This window comes from Equus przewalskii, chromosome 3, assembly GCF_037783145.1.
Source record: "Equus przewalskii isolate Varuska chromosome 3, EquPr2, whole genome shotgun sequence".
Classification (NCBI taxonomy): domain Eukaryota; kingdom Metazoa; phylum Chordata; class Mammalia; order Perissodactyla; family Equidae; genus Equus; species Equus przewalskii.
In genome coordinates this window covers 91,216,928-91,234,006 of record NC_091833.1, presented here as the reverse complement: position 1 = coordinate 91,234,006, position 17,079 = coordinate 91,216,928, and the positions used below count along the sequence as shown (strand labels likewise).

Genomic DNA, 17,079 nt, shown 5'->3' with positions numbered 1-17,079 from the left:
TGGGAAGTAATGTGATGGGGACAGATTAACACATGTGTGTAGGCTTACAGGAATTAGAGGGTGAGAGATGAGAGTTAGTTTAAGAGTCTGAGCCTTCTTGTGATGACTGATATGAATACGGATGACTAAGGGGAATGATTAAGCATGGCATATTAATTCGTTCAAGGGAATATTTTGTAACTGTTGGTTATCATAATAATAAACATAATAATCATGGTTTTAGTAGCTGTAATTTATTTAGTGCTTATTTTCATCAGATATTTTACCAGGTATATTATATATTATGTACACTTTAACAGTTTATTGAAATATCACAAGGTAAATATTTTTACTTTTATTTTTTTAATAAGAGAGTCAAGATCCAGAAGTTTTAAGCCTCAAGGTCACATTCTTAATCTTGAATCCAAAGCTCTTAATCACTGTTATACTGTCAACTCTACTAAACACACATTGCTTAATAAAAACGCAGACTAGAGAACTGCAGTTACGCTGAGTTTGCAGAAATATACAATTAGTATATGCATATATGAACAAACTGAAAGAAAACTTGGAAAAAAATTAACAAAAATGTTTGATTGAATAGTGGAACTAGGGGTGATTTATTTTAAACTTTCCTTTAATGTTGCTTTAAGGTTTTTTGTGTAATTAATAATAACCTGTTTACCTGTCATTATTTGCCAGAATAAAGGTCATTTTAAATAAAAATGTTCAACTGAGTTTCCTAAGATTCTGATCAGTGATAATCCCTTGAGTTAATAGTATTTTCATAATATGGATGTAATTACATTAGAAGCTAGAAAAGTTTTCTCCAAATTTTATTGTCTACTGCGAATCATTTCAGGTTAAATCAGGGAGATTACTTTGCAAAAGATCTATTTAAATTCCCAAGTATTTATAATTAAACAGAAAAGAGTGCAATGTATTTCTTTGCTTATCAGAAAACTTAATTAGAAGATGAGTAAATGTACATATATGTAAATTATTGCAACATATTACTCACTAGGGAATTGAAATGCAGTTGCCGTGTTTTCAGTCATCCTTTTTCTTCAAGTGTGTGCTCTTTTTTATGTTTTTAAATAATTGAGAACCACAGAGCTATGGAAAAAAATTCAATGATGGACAAAAGGTAATTATTTCAATTAGAGAATCAACTTGGGACATTATACCCCAATTTAAATATATTTTAAATAGAGTGCATATATCATATATACATTTAAGTTTATTTATAGATGTCATAATAACTATATGCCTTGAAATATCAGAATCAAATATTAAGCAACTATAATTTATAGGAAACAAAAGAACAAGAGTTTGTGGTAACACCATATGAGAAGTAACAGGGTTTCTTCATCAAATAAATTATAAGAAAAAAGAAAAACATGAGAAATAGAGGAGGAAGTCATGCGTTAAATGAGCCTAAAGAGATTTATGAACCAAGAGCAAGTTGTAGACTTTATTTTTACCGATTAAACAAAAAAATCGTAACCAAGAAAACATTTGACATTTATAACACAAATGCATATTTGAGCAAAAGATTTTATGATATTAAGGTATCATTACTTTTAAATTATGACAATGTTATTGTTGTTTCTTTTTTAAAGTTATTGACTTTTAGAGGTACCTACTGAAAAATTTATGAACGAAATGATACGATATGAGAGGGTGTAGAGGGCAAGATATAGATGAAATTGTGTTAGTCGTGAGTTGACAATTATTAAAGCTAAATAATAGATACATGGGAATTTGTTATACTATTTCATTTTTATATTTGCTTGAAATTTTCCATCGTCAAAATGAAGAAAAGTAAAACTAAGTCATCACATGTAAGCAAACAATAGCAGAAACATAGACTATGCAGAAATCAGAAAACGATTTTTTTAAGATGGTTAAGTTCATAGATATTTATGCTTTTTTATTCCAACTGTATGACTTATAATGGTTTGATGAATTTTATTAATTCATTATATTTGTCTATATTCAGCCTAAAATTTCTCCCTAATTAATTCATAAATGCGTATTAACTCTAATCACATAATTACTCAGCAGTAGAAGCTGACAAACATTTGAATGTCAATATGAAAATATTCTAAGGAAAGCAATCTGAGACCAGAAATCACTCATTAAGCAGCTGCTTTACTTGAAGGAAAATGTTGTGGATTATGCATCTTATGCTCCCTTTAATTAGCATGTCTGTTCACTTAACCTGGATTTTTATAGAAGCTAAGTCAATGCATATAGGATGGCTGGCCATCAGGATGAATGTATAGTGGAATAGATGAATAGATTACCTAATAAATGAGAAAATGAATTAATAAACAAGTGAATATAGTCAAAGGAACTCTAACATTCAGACATATAAAAATCAATTTACGTGAAAAATATTTTTAAATGATGTGTTTACTCCAGAAAACCAAAAACTAAGGAAAGGCATTTTTTATTTGCCTGCAAATATTTGAGGCTTTCTATTTTAGAACTGAGAGTAGACACGTGCTTTTTGCTTTAGACGGCAGATAGAAGCGGCTTGTATGAACAGTACAGGAGCACAGTGGCTTCAGTATAAGGAGAAATTAAATATGTAGAGATTTCTAGCAATGGATATGCTGCTTCTTAAATTAGTGTATTACATCAAATTATTGAAAAAAATTACTGCTGTCAAAGGTGCTATACAGATGATTTATCTACCTCCATTATGAAGCCTGATAAAAATGATCTAGTTTCAGTTCAACTCTGTGAACCTATATTTCAAAGTACTACAAAGGAAATCATGAAGCATAAATATGTATTTATTCATTCAAGAAATGACTTAATATTGCTAAATCTTGGATTTGAGTGCTGTCTATTATATAGGTTGCCCTGGAAGATCAGTGACAAAAATCATAGTATGAATGGTAGTACATTGAAAAATCAATTGTCTTCCAAATGCCAATAAGGAATATTAATGTTTGGAACTTGAAGCGTGTTTCCATTGAAGTATAACTAGAAAGCCCTTGATTCCAAGCCATGAAAAACTGAAACTCACAGACCTCTTAAGTTATGGCATGGAGTCCACGTTGTCATATTCGTACCAGACTGAATTCATTAGACTGAATAATTTGCATCACACCCACACACTTCTGCTTTTTTTTGTTTGCTTTTGGGCTTTTTTTCTGGTGTGTGTGTGAGGAAGACTGGCCCTGAGCTAACATCTGTGCCAATCTTCCTCGATTTTGATGAGCAGTGTGTAGGTCCACACCTGGGATCTGAACCTGCGAACCCTGGTCCAACAAAGAGATGCACACGACCTTAACCACTACACCACTAGGCTGGCTCCCTCGTTGTATTTATTATTAAACAAATATTAATATATAATTCATATACCATACAATTCATCTATTTAAAGAGTATAATTCGATGGTTTCTCATATGTTCATAGAGTTGTGTCTCATTGCTACAATCAATATTAGAACATTTCATCATGCCAAAAAGAAACTCTGTGCCCAGCAGTGGTCACTCCACCAATTTCCCCCAACCCTAAGCCCTAGGCAACCACTAATATGTTTTCTGTCTCTACAGATTTACTTATATTGAGCATTTCAGGTAAATGGAATCATAAAATGTGATCTTTTGTGATTAGATTATTTCACTTAGAAAAAAGTTTTCAAGGTTCATCCATGTTGTCGTGAGCATTGTATTAATATGCCATATTGCATTTATCCATTCATCAGTTGATGGACATTTTGGCTGTTTCGATTTCCGGCTATTATAAAGAAAGATGCTATGAACATTAATGTACAAGTTTTCGTGTGGACATACTTTCATTTCTCATAGATATTGACCTGGGAGTGCAATTGCTGAGTCCCATGTTAATTCTATGTTTAATGTTTTGAGGAACTCCCAAACTGTTTTCCAAAGTAACTGCGCTATTTTACATTCCCACCAGAAAGTATGAGAGTTTCAATTTCTCCGCATTCTTATGAACACTTGTTACTGTCTTTTTTGTTATACACAGATTAGTGGCTATGAAATGCTATCACATTGTGACTCTGATTTGCGTTTTTCTAAAGATGTTAATCATCTTTTCATTTGTTTAATGTCCATTTGTCTAATTCCTTTAGAGAAATGGCAATTCAGATTGTTTCCTTTTTTAAAATTCTATTTATCTTTTTATTATTAAGTTGTAAAATTTCTTTAAACATACTGGATATAAGTCCCTTATCAAATGTATGATTAGCAAATGTATTCTCCCATTCTGGTGGTTGTCTTTCACTTTCATAATATCGTTCACTGTCATTCTCTTTCATTAAGGTATACTTTGTAGTACAAAGTTTATCATTTTGATGAAGTCCAATTTATCTACTTTTTTTTGTCACTGTGATTTTTGTTTCATATTTAAGAAATCTTTGTCTAATCCAAGGTCATGAAGATTTACTCCTATGTTTCTTCTAAGTATTTTATAGTTTTAGCTGTTATATTTAGATGTATGATCCATTTTGAAGGGTTTTTTGTTTGTTTATTTGTTTGTTTTTGCTGAGGAAGAGTCTCCCTGAGCTAACATCTGCGCCAGTCTTCCTCTATTTGGTGTATGACTTGCTGCCACAGCGTGGCTGCCGAGAGTGGTGTAAGTCCACACCTGGGAACCGAACCCGGGCTGCCGAAGTGGAACGCACTGAACTTAACCATTAAGCCAGGGGCCTGCCCCCATTTTGAGTTGTTTTTAATGTAAGTGTGAGGAAACAGTCCAACTTCATTGTAGATATCCAGTAGTTCAAGCACCACTTGTTGAAAAGACTATTCCATTTCACTCATTGAATTGTCTTGGTCTCCTTGTCAGAAATCAATTTACCATTCTGTGAGATTTTATTTCTGGACTCTCAATTTTGATCTGTTCATCTATATGTCTATCCTTCTGCCTATACTTCCAAATTTAAAACATAAAATGCAATAATTTTTCTTCTATTTTCAGAATATAATTTTCCAAACACTTTTCCCTTTCCTACTACACCTCGGCTACTCACTCCCATAGTCATATTCTAGATATTGCTCGTTCACGTTAGTATTAACTTCATCACGTCTAAAAATCTTATTTTCAAACATCACACTCCAGTCATTGTTTCCTAACTCACTTGCTCTATTCTACCTTCCCATGTCAAAATTCTTCAACACATCAAGAAATTTAGTTCATTGTCTCTTCTCTTATTCCCTATTACTCCCCTGATATCTTACCTCCTAATCTAGAGGAGATTTCATTGTTCATTATTATAACACTCTCACATACTATGCAACCCATCAACCACTATCTCTGCCCTACCTCCATACTGCCCACTTCTTAAAATCCTAACCTTGATTACAACTCCCTGTGTATCATTTAAGATGATTGGAGAAAAGATTATGACTTGTTTACTGGGCACTTAGCAATGGTCAGGAGTCCCACTATATTTTCCAGTTAAATTTGCTAAATCCCATTCTCTGAGGTGAGAATTTCACCTAAAAACTCTCCTTTCTTTTCTCCTTTGCTAAGTCTTGTTTGTCGTTTCATTCAGAAAGTAGAAACAATAGGATAAGAACTACACCATATATCCATTATGCAACCTATCATCGCTCCTTCACATGTACCCATGTACTCTGACATTCTTTCTTTACCAAGAGAAGAGCTCTCCTCTTCCCAAGGCCATCCGCTACACTTCTGTAATGTATCCTGGGAGTTCTCCAAGATGCAAACAACATTCCTGCTATTAGCTGCATTTTCACCAGAAAATAAACATGTTAAAACATCTACCATGAAAAAAAATAAAATATCACTGCAATAGCTCCACTTCCCAGGGGCTACCGCCTTGTTTCTTTGTTCTTCTTCATGGAAAAGACATGAAGCCAAATGCATTCTTCATTATTTGCTTTCTCAACTTTTTTCTCCTCTTCTCTACAACCCACTCCAATCAGACATATATTCCCCTCCACTCCAATCAAAAACCCCTTAGCAAGCACTTCTGTTGGAGTAACCAAGGATTTTCACTTCATTCAATCATGGTAAAATGTCTTAGTCCATTTCACTCAGTCTTTCAGAAATATTTTCAGCATTCTTTCTTCCGTTGGCTTCTGGATTATCACATTTTCCTGATTTTCTTCCCACCTTTGCTAACTCCTCCTGGCACTGCTCTTTATTGGTTTCTCTCCCCCTGCTAAACTTGTAATTACTGGTGCACCTTAGGACACAGACTTCAGATATTTTCTCTTATTTTACCCTCTATCTAGGTCAGTAGTTTTCCAACCAGGACTACATAAGCACACCACCCAAAGAGCTTTATAGCTAATAATGTTGCATCATATACTTGAATGTTGCTGAGAGAGTAAATCTTAAACTTTCTTACCACAAAAAAGAAACAGTAACTGTGAGAAGGGACAGAGGTGGTAGCTAATACTGTGGTGGCAATCATTTTTCAGTACATAAATGTATCAAATCAACATTTACATATTCAACTTATATAATGTCATATGAGAATTATATCTTGATAAAGCTGGAAAAAAAATTAAAATGCCTGGTCCCTATCCCCATAGATTCTAATTTAATTGGTTTGGTGTAGAGTTTGAATATAAATATACTTTAAAATTACTTAAGTGTGGGCTGGCCTAGTGGCCTAGCAGTTATGATTGCACACCCTGCTTCAGTGGCCCGGGGTTTGTCAGTTGGGATCCCGACCCAGGGACCTATGCACTGCTCATCAAGCCATGCTGTGGCAGGCGTCCCACATATAAAGTAGAGGAAGAGGGGCTGGCCCCGTGGCCAAGTGGTTAAGTTCGCGCGCTCCGCTGCAGGTGGCCCAGTGTTTCGTTAGTTCGAATCCTGGGCGCGGACATGGCACTGCTCATCAGACCACGCTGAGGCGGCGTCCCACATGCCACAACTAGAAGAACCCACAACGAAGAATACACAACTATGTACCGGGGGGCTTTGGGGAGAAAAAGGAAAAAAATAAAATCTTTAGAGTAGAGGGAGAAGGGCATGGATGTTAGCTCAGGGCCAGTCTTCCTCAGCAAAAAGAAGAGGATTGGTGGCAAATATTAGCTCAGCGCTAACCTTCCTCCAAAAAAAAATAAAATAAAATTACTTAAGTGAATCTAAGAACAGTCAGCGTTAATAACAGTTAACTTTGTATCAGCTAGTCCCAGAGTTCTAACATAGTTTGATGATTCAAACTAATCTTTGATTCAACCCATCTATCTATTGCGATCTTCAGATTCATATACATAATTCCCTATGAGTCTTCTCTGCAAGAGTTTCCAATATTCAGGTCAAAGTTTTCAATATTCCTTCTCTGAATTGACACCTTGTTCGCCCCATAGTTTTGACGCATCTTTGATGCCTCTAGCCTCTCTCGCTCATCTATGTTCAGTCATTTAACAAGCACAGAGTCTGTACTTTTAAAATATACCCTCAAGCCAAGTCATTCTCATTCCCTATACTTCTGTTCACCTGCCATTTCTTCTCTCACTTGAATGATTGCAGAAGCTTCTTAACTGTCTCCATACTGCCACTCTTGCTCCTTATAATCTAGTTTTTTTAAAGATTTGTTAATTTCAAAATCTTTCAGCATATATCTTGTATATTCTTTTTATAAATTAATATAAAGTTTCATGTAAAGCAAATTTTACTCAACATTTTATTTACAAAATTTCAAACCTACAAAAAAGTTGAAAGAATAAAACAATAAATACCATATGCCCTTTAACTAGAATTACTAATTTTTAATATTTTACCACCTTCATTTCCACCATCTCTCCCTCTTTTTGCATATGTATGTGTATGAATTTTTTTAAAATACATTTACAAAATGTTGCGGGCATCAAGATATTTCACCCTTAAATATTTCAGTGTGTTTCCTAAGGACATGTTCCTACTGCTCCACAAATATCATATCCAATAATATTTTATTGATAAAATAATATGTAGTGTAATATCAATTGCTCGCTCAAATTCGTATACATATACAATTCATATATATACATATCCCATATATAAACAAGAACAATGAATTGACATATATCTTTAGTCTCTTTTAATTTAGGACATTCTTCCTGCCTTTTATTGTTTTTTATGACGCTAGCATTTTGAGGAGTTCCAGACACTACTGATAGTGCCGAAAGCCTTCACTTCACTTCTCAAAATATACAATGCTGGACTCCTTAATAAGGCATTCAATCCAACTTTCACCTTTTTTTTTTTCGAGGAAGATTAGCCCTGAGCTAACATCTGCCAATCCTCCTCTTTTTTGCTGAGGAAGACTCGCTCTGAGCTAACATCCATGCCCATCTTTCTCTGCTTTATACGTGGGATGCCTACCACAGCGTGGCTTTGCCAAGCGGTGCCACGTCCACACCCGGGATCTGAACCGGCAAACCCCAGGCCGCCAAAGCGGAATATGTGCGCTGAACTGCTGTGCCACCGGGCCAGCCCCAACTTTTGCCTTCTTTACCATCTTCAGGCTGCAGGACTCATAGAGCACCATAATGGCTATTTGATCAAGTTCAAGCTTCATTACATGAAAAATGTCACATTGTAGTCATCAAGGTGAACTGTAATCAAGAGTCTAACTCCATGTTTTGATGTTTGACTGCTGACAACTTTTGAGCTTTTAAGGGGTGATGTCTCCTCTCTAACATTTGGGTGAGCTGATCAGGAAGCCTGGTCTCTCCTTCCTTCGGTCTTGGTGGGACATTTAAACCACACAAGCCCCTTCCCACACTCAGGAATGCTCATCCTAGCCTTTCCCTTCTCACCACATTAAAAGCTTCAAACCAGTCCCTTTCCTTGCTCCCTCACTCCAGGTTTGGACTGCCTTGGTGATCCTGCCCTGATATTCCAGACAGCCTCAATCTGACTAATAAACCTTTTCCTACTCTCTTGTTTGTATGATATTGGTCTCAACACCCAAACCAAATTTTGGATGGGTGTTCCTGCTGCTTTGGCAGGGTGGCTACATCACCCCGGAAATGGAATCTTGATTCTTTTATGTTAGCAATGTTATTTATAAATCAAGATGTGGGTCCTCAAACTATCTTGTGAGTCTCTGGTAGGTAGTAACATTGAATCATGTTTTGTATCCACTCTGTCAATTTCTGCTTTTATTTGTGATGTCTAGAACAGTAATATTTCACTACACACCTGTTAGAATGACAAAGATTCAGAAGACTCATAACATCAAATGCTGACAAGGATCTGCAGCAACACAGCAACTCTCGTTCATTGCTGGTGGGAAGGTAAAGTGAAAAAGCCACTTTGGAAGGCAGTGTGGCAGATTCTTCCAAACTACACATACTTTTACCATGTGATCCAGCAATTGCACTCCTTGGTATTTACCGGAAGAAATTGAAAATTTACGTCCGCACGAAAACCTGAACACAGATGTTTATGGCACCTTTTTTTCATAATGGCCAGAACTTGGAAGCAATCAAGATGTTCTTCATTGGGTGAATAGATAAACGGTGGTACACTCAGACACTGCAATATTATTCAGTGCTAAAAAGAAATGAGTTAACAAGCCGTGAAAAGACATGGAAAAGCCGTAAAGGCATATCACTAAGTGAAAGAAGTCAATCTGAAAAGACTAGACACTGTATGATTCCAAATCTATGACAGTCTGGAAAAGACAAAACTGTGAAGGTAATAAAAAGATCAGTGGTTGCCAGGGGTTCAGGGGAGGAGAGATGAATAGGCACAGCACAAAGGATTTTTAGGGCAGTGAAAGTACTCTGTGTGATACTGTAATGATGGATATGTGTCATTATACATTTGCTCAAACCTGCAGAATGTACAACACTGAGAGTGAATCCTAATGTAAACTATAGACTTTGAGTGATTGTGATGTGGGTTCATCAGTTGCAAACAATGTTCCACTCTGACAGAGGATGTTAATAATAGGGAAAGCTATGTGTGTGTGGGGACAGGGGGTACATCTGAAGTCTCTGTACCTTCTTCTCAATTTTGCTATGACACTAAAACTGCTCTAGAAAAATAAAATCTTAAAAAATTAATATTCAATCTAATTATCAATATAACTGGATTTGTCTACCATTTTACTACTTTTTTTGCCTCCTCTGTTTTCACTTCTTTGATTCTCATTTCCTGTTTTTTTTATTATTTGAGTATTGTTAGTATTTTATTTTATCTATTGATTTTTTCTATTATTTCTTTGTATTTCTTTTAGTAATTCCTTGAGCAGTCCTTCAAGCTGTTGTTCAACTGTATGTATTTGGTTTATTTTTTTCTGGCCACTTTCAAGACTACCCTCTTTCTTTTGGTTTGATAGCAGTCAGGGTGAGGTGGCTATGCATGGTTTCCTTTGAGTTTTCCCTGTTTGGAGTGTGCTGAACTTCTTGAATCTGTAAACTTATGTCTAACATTAATTTTAGAATGTTTTCAGCCATTATTTAATCAAATATTTTTCTCTTTTTTCTTCTCTTTTTCCAAGACTCTAATTTTACACATGTTATATGTTTTGGTATTGTTCAATAGCCCCTGAGACTTTACTATTTTTTCCTTTGTCTCTTTTTATCTTCAACTTCATTGAGTCTTTTATCCGTCATCTCCACTCAGTTATTTGGCCTATCAAGTGAGTTTTCATGTTTTAATTTTATTTTTCAAATTTAAGATACTGCACTTAGTTCTAAAAGTTTCATTTGGATTTTTAAAATAATTTTGGTCTCTCTCCTGAAAATTTCTATTTTTTCATTTATTTCAAGTGTGTTTTTTATTACCTCATTGAACACAGTTACAGCAATAGTTATAGCAAAATTCTTTGCTAGTAATTTCAACATTTAGGTCCTCTTGAGTTTGACTTTTGCTAATTTTTTTTCTTGAAGATGAGTTGCATTTTCCTGGGTCATTGTTATATCATATAATTTAAGATAATATCCTGAACATTTTCATTGTTATATTGTGTAAGCTGCGGCTATCATTATAATGTTCTGGAGAATTATGTTGTTTTGATATTGGCTGGCAGTATACTTAGTGAGCTTCTGACCATAAGCTTTGTCTCTCTGTCTGCGGGCTATGTTTCAAAGCTCAGTTCAATCAGGTAAGCTTTTGCTATGCTGCTGTGGGTCAGTCTGATGTATGAATCTGAGACTTGTGCAGGTGGTTGAAATGTCACTTTAGTTCTCAAATCCTTTGCCATGTTGCTTTGGGTTTGTTCTGTGCACATGTACTTCAGGAGTGATGCTCAGATTTGTATGGTTTCATACGCAAAATTGGGAAATTTTCTCAAGTACTCTTCCTTCTGTGATTCTCCCAGGGCTCTTCAGCACGGAAGGCCTTCTATTCCTCACTCAGATAGATGGATTTATGTTTGAATTTTATGTCTTTTCTCCCACCTCCACCATGCTCCCACAGTTGAAGGCTATCATACCAGAAAAACAAGAAGATTTTTCAAAAATGGAAATGGCTAGGTCCTTTGTCCGCTTTTTCATTATGTATTTTTTGGTTTTTGTTTTGTGTTATTGATTGTAGGAGTTCCTTATATATTTGGGAAATTAATGCTTTATCAGGTATATGGTTTGCAAATATTTTCTCTGATTCCATAAGTTGCCTTTACATTGTAACTTTTTTCCTTTTCTGTGCAGAAGATTCTTAGTTTGGTGTAGTGCCCCTTTCCTATTTTTACTTTTTTTGCTTTTACTTTGGGTGTTATAGCCATGAGATCATTGCCAAGACTAATGTCAAGAAGACTCCCCATTGTGTTTTCTTCCAGAAGTTTTACAGATTCAAGTCTTACGTTTAAGTCTTTCATCTATTTTGAGTTGGTTTTTATCTATGGTATAAGGTTGGGGTCCAATTCCATTTTTTTGCAAGTGGACATCCAGTTTTCCCAACATCTTTCATTGAAGAGAGTATCCTTTCCCCATCGTGTCTTCTTGGTTCCCTTGTTAAAGATTAGTTGATCGTGTATGTGTGGGTTTATTTCTGAGATCTCAATTCTGTTCTCCTGGTCTATATGTCTGTCTTTAGGCCAGAATCACACTGTTTTAATTTCTGTAGCTGTGTAATACATTTTGAAATCCCAAAGTGTGATGCCTCCAGCTTTGTTCTTCTTGCTTAAGATCATTTTGGCTATTCTACGATTTTCATGGTTCCATATGAATTTTACTATTGTATTTTCTATTTATATAAAAAATAGTTTTCAAATTTTGATAGAGATATCTTTGAATCTATAGATTGCTTTGGGTAGTATGAACATTTTAACAATACTAATTCTTCCAATGCCTGATCACAGGACATCTTTCCATTTATTTGTGTCTCCTTTAGTTTCTTTCATCAAAGTTTTGTAGTCTTCAGTGTACATCAGACATTTCTTCAAAGAAGACATACAAATAGTCAAAAGACGTGCAACATCATTAAGTATCAGGGAAATGAAAATTAAAGCTATATTATCTCACTTCATACCTGCTTGGATAGCTATTATTAGAAAAACAAAAGATAAGAAGTGTTGACAAGATTGTGGAGAAATTGGAACCGTTGTACATTGTTGTTGGGAACATAAAATGGTACAGCAGCTATGAAAAACTATATGGATATTCCTCAAAAAATTAAAAATAGAACTACCATATGGTCCAGTAATCCCACTCCTGGGCACAAATCCCAAGGATTGAAATCAGGTTCTTGAAGAAATATCTGCACACCGATGTTCATTGCAGCACTAGTCACAGTAGCCAAGATATGAAAACAACTCATCAACAGACAAATGGATAAAGATAAGCTGGTATATGTGTACAATGGAATATTAATCAGCCTTACAAAAAAAACAAGGAAATCATGTCCTTCCCAACAATATGGACAACCCTGGAGGACATTATGTCAAGTGAAACAAGTAATATACAGAAACATAAATACTCCATAATTCCATTTATTCGAGGTACCTAAAATAGTCAAACTGTTAGAAACAGAGGATGCAATTCTGGTTGCCACATCCTAGGGAATGGTGGAAATGACGAATTGTTCCTATGGGTATAAAGTTTCAGCTTTGCAAGATGAATAAGTTCTGGAGAGGTGCTGTACAACATTGTGCCTGTAGTATATGGTATTGTGCACTTCAAAATCTGTTAAGATTGTAGATCTCAGGTTAAGTGGTCACACCCAAACACAAACAAAAAGCAAAGGACACAGGAAACTCTAGGAGATGTTGGATGTGTCTATTACCTTGATTGTGGTGATGGTATCACGGGTGTTTGCATATGTTCAAACTCAACAAATCATACACATTAAATATGTGCACTTCTTTTATATCAATGATACCTCAATTAATCTGTTTCTTTTTTTAAGGAAATAGCCATTAAAGAGCTGAGCCCAGGATTTAAAAACAAAAATGAAAAAAAAGGAAAACTTTTCCTCTTGAGAGTTGACTTTCCTACAAAATCTGCCAGATTTTGCTTACATTTAACAGCCTGTTATAGTTTGTCCTAAGTTTTAAGTTGTCATTAGTTGGAATGATATGTTCCTTTTAGACTTATATTACCATACTAAAACCAGAATGAAGTCTGTTTCTTTGCCTATGAGCTCAATTTTTATGAAGATATGAGGTTTTTTGTTTGTTTTTGTTAATAGAGCGTACTTGGGGAAGCATCAGAAGGTTGACCTTCGAGTTACTTCTTTCTGCTTTTCCTCTTACTCTGCTCCCCTCTGAAAACTCTCCTTCTATGTTGTAGCCATACAGCGCTGGGAAGTTGAGGACAGGCGAAGGACAGGGATACTCTCAGACCCGCCTTTCCCTGTAATTGTTGACTCCACGTCCCAGGTGACTGGGAATTAGGGTCATTCACATGTAACCTGCAATGTGGCTCTGGTAGTATTAATTTTCTGGCCTGCTGTGGCTAGTGGACAACCATTTGCTCAGGAAAATGTGTCAATGAGCAAACAAACAATTCTCAAGTTTTCACCTATTACCTTATTTGCCCCTCAAATCTGAAGACTGATCCTCCTCGACTTTGGCATTTCCTTTCCTCATCAGGTCAAAGAGCTTCTCTTTCCTTAGGTGTTTCCATCTGGTTTTACTGTAACCCTTCATAGTCTTTTTCCTCCGACCTCTGGAACATCACCATGATTGGAATAGGAGCTCGTGCTGGTTTCTCAACCTGTCAGTGATAAGCACCTAAATACTTACTTTTTATTATGTGATAAAGATATTGCAATAAATGTGGTAAAGTTATAGCTGTAAAGGAAAATTAGTCTGTTGGAAAAATACTCAGGTGATCATTATATTTTAGCTTTAATGAGGCACTTTATTCTTTGAGACCTGATTGTTGTTACAGTTAGAAAACCCTACAGAACATTACTTTCTGTTAATCACAAAGAATTTAATTTTAGAGATGAATATACAAAAAGCAGATTTTATAATTATCATAATAAAATCTCCAGAGAATTTAAATAGGATATATTTTCTAGATAAACTATTTATCTTTAAATTAAACTTTAAAAATCAATCTTTGATTCTGTGAGAAATGTCTGACTAGGCTTTTATGCAAACACTTTAAAAATATTTTTGATAGAACAAAGTTAACTATGGGTTGTTAGATCTATGAACCATTAGCAACAAAATGGGTAGTTAAATTCTGGAAACTCCTGAAATAACTAGTCATAATTACAAAGGCTAAAAAAGTCAGAAAAAAGCAACAAAAAGGAAATAATATCATATTTCTTTGAGAGTATAACACATTTTGAGATAAGCACTTTTATTTTTTTGGTGAGGAAGGTTGGCCCTGAACTAACATCTGTTGCCAATCTTCCTCTTTTTCCTTGAGGAAGATTGTCCCTGAGCTAATATCTGTGGCAATCTTCTTCTATTTTGTATGTGGGACACCGCCACATTGTGGTTTGAAGAGCCATGTGGACATCCATGCCCAGGATCTAAACATACGAACCCTGGGCCACTGAGGCAGAGCACACAAACTTAACTACTATACCATCAGGCTGGCTCTGATAAGCACTTTTTATAAGCATAATTATATAAAGGAAAAACTTGAAATTACTTTCAAACTATATCTTGTGAAATAAAATATAACCTTCAAAATCCCCTATGTCAAAGTTCATATTTTGCATTTTTATTCAAAGGATGGCAGCATATATTAAAATTATTTAAAATACAATTCCCTGAGGATCAGAGTAAAACATTACAGCATATACATGTATATAGGATTTTGTGTGATTAGATCACATTTCCCTCTAGGAACTAACTGAATTGTTGAAGAACGCTTCTCATCAATGCTATGTATAAATTAACTTTAAAAGTTCTTTTAAAATAGTATATTTCAAGGCCAGCCCCCATGGCCTAGTGGTAAAGTTCAGAGTGTTCCACTTTGGTGGCCCATGTTTGGTGCCTGGGCACAGACCTACACCACTCTGTTAGCAGCCATCTGTGCTGGCAGCCTACATACTAAAAAAATAGAGGAAGATTGGCATGCAGGTTAGCTCAGGGTTTATCTTCCTTGGCAAAAAAAAAAGAAAAGCATATTTCAAAAAGATATCTCACATTGGGAGTATCATTTTCTTTATGATCTAAGCTTTCCTTTGCTTTGTAAATTATATTCTTAGCTTGTGTTATTTCAGTGTTCAATTTACATTATTGGAAGTTATGTGGAGATATATTAGACATATCTTACATCTTAAATGTTACATTTTATTAAGCAATAAACAAACATAAAACTTCCACATGTATTGTGTATGTACATGTGTGTGTGAGTGTACTATATATATAATATGCAAGCAAACTATGAAAAAAAATTTTAACTCCACGTTAAGCTTCCACATTATTCCTTTTCTTCCTTTCCTCTCTAGCTGTAGAGTAGGCTAGCAGAAGGCCCAGTTTGCTCACTGTATTATTTCCAATGTCTAAAAAATATCAGGACACCTTATTTCAGAAACTTCTTGTTTATACTATGGCAGCGATCTGAACAGTTCAAATACAATAAATGTACTTGTGCTAAAAGATATTCGGATTATCACAGCGCAATGTGTAATTTCTATATAGGATCTCAACCCATATCAGAGATATCATTAATCATAGCAGATTAGGTAAATTGCCCAGAGTCTTATTAACTATGTCCTTTAAGTATCACTTTCCAGGAAGTGAATAAGGAAACATCATCACTACATCATAAAACTAGCAAATAGTATAACTACGGGATCATATACACTTTACTTACTTTTATTATTGTTAAGAAAAGTCAATGAAAATATCACACAAGGAAAAGGTTAAAAGCATGTGCTTTAATGTCATATTGAGAGACTGTTTAACAAGCCCAAGGATTATTAAATTCTGTGCAAGAATATTTTTATTTAATTTCTATTTATTATTTACTATTTCTATTACTATTTTTATTTGCTATTTATTCAATTGGAGCTAAGATACCACAAATGTTAGGTTGAACATCTTATCTAGTAGAGTTGCAAGAGTTCCTCTCCCATAGAAAAGATAACATCAGGGATGTATTTTTTTGGTGATGTTGTTTTGTTGTGTTTTCAATTTGTTTATAGTTGTCCTGTAAAATTGCAAATAATACAAAGATTTCGATAATCAAGGGCTCATGAGACACTACAGAGTATTTTCAAGGCTTGTAATAAAGGCAAAGAATACAGGACAGCAAGAGATAAGGAGTTCAGGCAGCCTTTGGAAGAGGTCCAAGAGACATTAAGGCGCATGCTCCCCAAGGTCTTTCTTATTTGCACAAAGATGTACCTCATCTTCAGATGGAATGTTCAAGACTTTTGCAATGAATCTTGGTTTCAGGGAGCTCTAGACAGTTGTTCCCAGCAGGGTATTTTATGTTCCTCTGGTCATTTTACAAATCAAGTTGTCTAACTTGTTACTCCAGGTAAAAGTCATTCGTAAACAAACCCTCCTTGCTGCCAGGAGAGTTCCAGATTTTAAACTGTACATCACAAATTATTAGTTACTAACATAGGCCTTATTTTGGCCAAGAATAAAACTAGACATTCCATCATCTCCAGAGATTAACATAGAACTGCCTCCATCAAACTGTAAAATAACTTTATCCTGAATAAGAACATCAAACAGTTTAGATCCAACCCGGCAATCTTATTTTAACAGTTTTCTGATG

The 17,079-nt window shown here is 35.0% G+C and overlaps 1 long non-coding RNA gene across 1 annotated transcript in view; it reads right to left on the bottom strand.

Annotated features, from left to right (window-relative positions):
* Positions 1-1,000: 1,000 nt before the first annotated feature.
* The window catches only part of LOC139082666 (uncharacterized), a 39,029-nt gene continuing 22,950 nt past the window's right edge, over positions 1,001-17,079 (bottom strand). The window contains exons 3-4 of the long non-coding RNA XR_011538876.1: positions 13,910-14,097; positions 1,001-1,095 (exon numbers count right to left, since the gene is read on the bottom strand). This is a non-coding gene — a long non-coding RNA (uncharacterized lncRNA). The remainder of the gene's footprint in view (positions 1,096-13,909; positions 14,098-17,079) is intronic.